This window comes from Urocitellus parryii, chromosome 4 (assembly GCF_045843805.1).
Source record: "Urocitellus parryii isolate mUroPar1 chromosome 4, mUroPar1.hap1, whole genome shotgun sequence".
Taxonomy (NCBI): domain Eukaryota; kingdom Metazoa; phylum Chordata; class Mammalia; order Rodentia; family Sciuridae; genus Urocitellus; species Urocitellus parryii.
In genome coordinates this window covers 60198958-60204077 of record NC_135534.1, presented here as the reverse complement: position 1 = coordinate 60204077, position 5120 = coordinate 60198958, and the positions used below count along the sequence as shown (strand labels likewise).

Genomic DNA, 5120 nt, shown 5'->3' with positions numbered 1-5120 from the left:
TTCTAAGAATTAAAAATAGAACTAGCATATGGTCTACTTATTCCACTTCTGAGCGTTTATCCTAAAGACTTAAAATTAGATCTCAAGGAAATATTCACACTCCCATGTTCATCGCAACACCATTCACAACAGCCAATATATGTAAACAACTTAAATGCCCACCAAAAGAAATATGAATAAGGAACATTTGGATTACACACACAATAGAATACTATTCATTCTTCAAGGGGAGGGAAATTAGCTGGGTGTTGTGGCAAGGCCTATAATCCCAACTACTTAGGAGGCTGAGGCAGGATCACAAGTTCAAAACTGGCTGGGCAACTTAGTGAGAGTACATCTCAAAATAAAATAAAAAGGACTAGGAATGTAGCTAAGTGATGAAGTCCTCCTGAGTTCAATCCTCAGTAACAAAAAAAAAAAAAAGAGGGAAATTATGCAATGTACGACATGAAGAATGAACCTTGAGGATATTGTGCCAAATGAAATAAGCCAGTCACAGATACTATGCAATTGGATTTATGGGCAGTATCTAGAATAGTCAATTTAGTAGAATCAAAGGGGGAAATAAGGCTTACCTGGGGCTGGGGTTAGAGAGACACGGGGAATTACTCTTCCAGGTGAAGTTTCACTTTTGGAAGAAATGTAAGCTCTAGAAGTCAGTTGTACAACACTGTGCCTATAATTGACAACGTCTTGTACACTAAAATCTTGGTACAATAACATCTCATATGAAAGATTTTCACCACAATCGTATAAATTTTTAAAAAAGAAAAATATATGGAACATATATATCAAATGTTTTATTACAATACATCTGGAGAAGGAGGTAGAATTGGACAGAGGTCACGGGAAAAGAGGAATTTTCATTTATTCTCAACTTCTGTGTTGTTTGAAGGTTTTTACAATAATAACATTTTATTATTAAAAAGAAAACATCATGATTTTCCTTATTTGTTAAACCACTGAAAACTTTTGTACTAGCTTGTATGAACCTGATTTGACAATTAAGCCCTTTTGTTATCACTCCTCTTCTTGAACTTTAAATAAATGTGGTAGTATATATTATGTAATAACATTTATATAATATACATAACAAAACTTATTCTATCTGATCCATTCCATTCAATGTGTTTATTGTTGTTTATTGTTGTTATAGTTTGCTCATTCTCATCCTGGCCAGTGGAGAGTGTAGCTGCTCAGTGGTTTTATATCACTTCCCTTATGACTAAGGAAGTAGAGCTTCTCTTCATATTCACTAGAAATTTGAATCTCCTCCTTGGAGAAATCCCCATGCATATTCTTCACTCATTTTTCTATGTGGTTGTTGTCCCTTTATTTGATGATTTTTAGGAGTACTCTTCATATTCCATATGCAAGCCTTTGCCTTGCCTTTTTTCTTTGTAAATGTTTGTTTGCTGAGAGTTTTTACTTTTAGTATTCACTGGCTAATTGATATGTTTCCAATATTGTTAGCATGTATGTAGCATGTATATGCTCATGTACTTGTGTTCTATTTTAGAATCTATCCTTATTCCAATATCACGGGGATACTTTTTTCCCAGAAGCTGTATTGTTTTTGCTTTCAGCTGTATACCCACAATTCTATAATTGGAAACATATTTTGTATAGCATAAGGTAACCATCTAGATTCATTTTTTTCATATGGGTCTCCATTTGCCTCAGTATCTTTCATTGAAAATAACATCTTTTCTTATTGTTCTGCAATATTATCAAAGCCTTAATTCAGGTAAAATCATATATTTGGATCTGTTTCTGGACTCTATTTAGTTTTATTTGACTGGTGTTCTATATTTACACCAAAAATATAGTGTCCCAATTACTAAAGCTTTATAATATCCCCCTCCTATAACTCAAGAATAGATCTTGTCTACAAATCAAGATAGGCTATATTGTGCTGAGATCACATTATCCTCTTCCCAAATTTCAGTGTGTTAAGTAATACTCCATGACCTAATTTATATGTGGAACTTAAAAAGTTGAACTGATAGAAACAAAATGTAGAACAGTGGTACCAGTAGCTGAGAGGAGGGGCAATGGGAAGACATTGGTCAAAGGGCTAAAACTTCAAGTCATAATGTGAACAAATTCTGAATCAGTGCAGAAAGGGGGCATTGATAGCTATGTTAATTTTGTTATGGTAATCAGTACACAATGCATATATATCTCAAATTATGACATTGCCCACATTGAATATATATGATTTTATTTTTCAATTAAATATCCTAAAACATAAAATAAATAAATAATAATTGATTAAATAAGAGGCAAGACAACTAATTTCAATGTGATATTTTTAGGAATCTGTCTCATCATTTCCTTAACAAGATGTCTATGTGGTTTGCTGTTGAATTTTGTCTTCAGTGGGTGCGTGGCAGAGAAGCCAGAAAAAAGGGCACACATTCAAAGCTTCTTCCTAAATTCTTCTTTCTCTCAAAACTTTCTGAGTCCTTTATGAATGAATTTACTGGTAATCACATACCCTCCAGATCCTCAGAAATATTTGCTTATCTCCACTATTGTAGAACTAGCTTATTATTTCTTCTTTCCCAAAGTGCTTAGACAAAAGTATGTGACTATATATATTTCTATTGATCAAAAACTGACAATGTAGAACATGCTAAAAGTTTGTGTGTGTTATATATATATTATATATATAATGCATACATAGTGATACTGTCATATACACATATATATATATAGTATATGTGAATATTATTTACATAAGTAAACTATTTATAAATGAATATTTCGTGAAATGCTGAGACTCCATTTTTCCCTTTAATTTCTAATTTCTTTTCTAATTTTATTACTATACCTGCTTCTTTCTATGCTTGGGTAAATTAAACATAATATTGGTAATGAGTATATGTGTGTATAGTAGCCATATCAATCTCTTTGAGATGTATGTATATGTGTGTATGTGGGTGTGTATGTGTGTGTATATATATACACACACATACACACACACATATATATTACACTGTAGACTTACAGTAGATTGATATGTTAGGGTAAGCTATTATTATTTTAAGAATTCTGGAAGCCACTTAAGCTTTTCATTATTTCTCTGAAATTAGTACTTTCATTCTGTATTGTCTTAAATTCTGAGACTCCCTGGAATGAACAAAATAAATTATTACAACTTGGAGAAACTTACTTGAGTTAAATTACTACTTCCTACTAAACACAAAATTTGAATAAATTACTTGGCTTTCTAAGACACTAATATATTCATTGAAAAAGTGTAGAAAATAGTGTATGATTTATAGGAGTGTCTTGAGGATGCAACAATATTAATGAAAGTACTTGTAAAAGTAGATTTTTATATAAATTCCAATATTTTCACTATTACTCTCAAAGGAAAAAGCTTCAATTCACAGTGAAATAAGATGGTCGATTATAACATTCTCCTCCCTCTTCTTCCTTTCTATTGGATTATATATAAAATAACTCTACTTTGAATAATAGAGGAAACAAATTCTAAAACAAACCCTCCAACTTCTAATTGGCTAGTGATATGTCTTGAGAAAAATCCTCATCACTCATTCCCAAATCTTTTGGTCCTGACCCCATAGATTACAGGATTGAGGGCTGGTGGAACAACCACATAGAGGTTGGCCAAGAAAATGTGAATATACTGGGGGATATTATGGCCGAAACGATGTGTCAAGAAAGAAAAAAAAAATGCTGGTGTAAAAAAGGATAAGATAACACCAATGTGGGAGCCAAAGGTATTGAGAGCTTTGAACCGGGCCTCCCAGGAAGGCAGGCAGAAGACAGCACAGAGGATCCTGGAATAGGAGAGAATAATAAGAAACACATCCAATAATAAGAGACAGATGTTGCTAAGACCAAACGTGATGTTGACTTTGATGCTGGCACAAGCCAGATATGGGCAATACCCATGTGCTCACAGTACGTATGAGGGATGATATGGTGCCCACAGAAGGGCAGCCTCAGGAGGAGAAATAACAGTGGAACCACCATGTACAGGCTTCGCAAGATAGCAATGCCTGCAATGATGCTGATGATTTTGGTGGTGAGGGTCATGGTGTATCTAAGGGGTTTGCAAATGGCAATGTAGCGGTCAAAGGCCATGGCCACCAACACGATGCTCTCCATGACAGTGAAAAAGGGGATGAAGAACATCTGAGAAAGGCAGCCTTCAAAAGATATTTCCCCAAGATTGAACTAGAAGATGCCCAGCATTTTAGGGATAGTGGCTGTAGACAAGCCCAAGTCAACAGAATCCAACATGGCCAAGAAGTAGTACATGGGCTCATGAAGACTGTGCTACGTCTGGATCACAAATAAGACAGCAGCATTCCCCAAGAGTGCAACAAGATACACAAAGAAAAAGGGTAGTCCAATCCAGATGTGCACATCTTCTAGTCCTGGGATGCCCACCAGTAAGAATGAAGAAGGATGGAATTTGGTGTCATTAGGCATAGACATTTTTTTTCTGTCTTAAATAGCCTTTTGTGTCTGCCAGATATAATTGCTGATTTTCCATTAGTGATTCTTGCTCCACTTCTTGCTTTGTCTAGATACCTAGTCAAATGCAAAATGACATTTTAATCTTACTTTATTCATATTTATAAATAAAATAATTCTCAGTCTCTGCTTATATCTCATGAAAATTATATGGTACAAGTAATAGAATTTTCCTTACTCCACTGCTGCTCTATCTGATGACGAAGACCGATTAAAGAAGAGAGGGCAGAGGGATGCCTGCTGAACACTCTGGAGTGTAATCTGAATAAACGGGGAATATTAAGTGTCAGGTTTGTGCACCTCACAGTATTATATAGGTATATTTTTGTTTAATATGCTTGCTGATTCTCTTGTTATTTATTATCTCACATGGAAGTTCTCACTTAAAATTTTCAGACACATACGAATTGATTAAAAAGAGATCGAACTTCAGGTAATTTCAATGTTATGTTTCAGAAAATAAATAATTCCTTTCTCACCATAACTTGCTTTTGAAAAAAATATTACTCACCAGATTTAGAAAACAGACAAAGACAAGGAGAGAGAAATGCGTGGCAAAGAGTATTTTGCAATTAGGATGAAATATGAATTAAGAGGTTATTTTA

General features: G+C 34.1%; 1 pseudogene; it reads right to left on the bottom strand.

The window, feature by feature from the left end:
- Positions 1–3530: 3530 nt before the first annotated feature.
- On the bottom strand, positions 3531–4476 carry LOC144254442 (olfactory receptor 52E8-like; annotated as a pseudogene).
- Between the last annotated feature and the right edge of the window lie 644 nt (positions 4477–5120).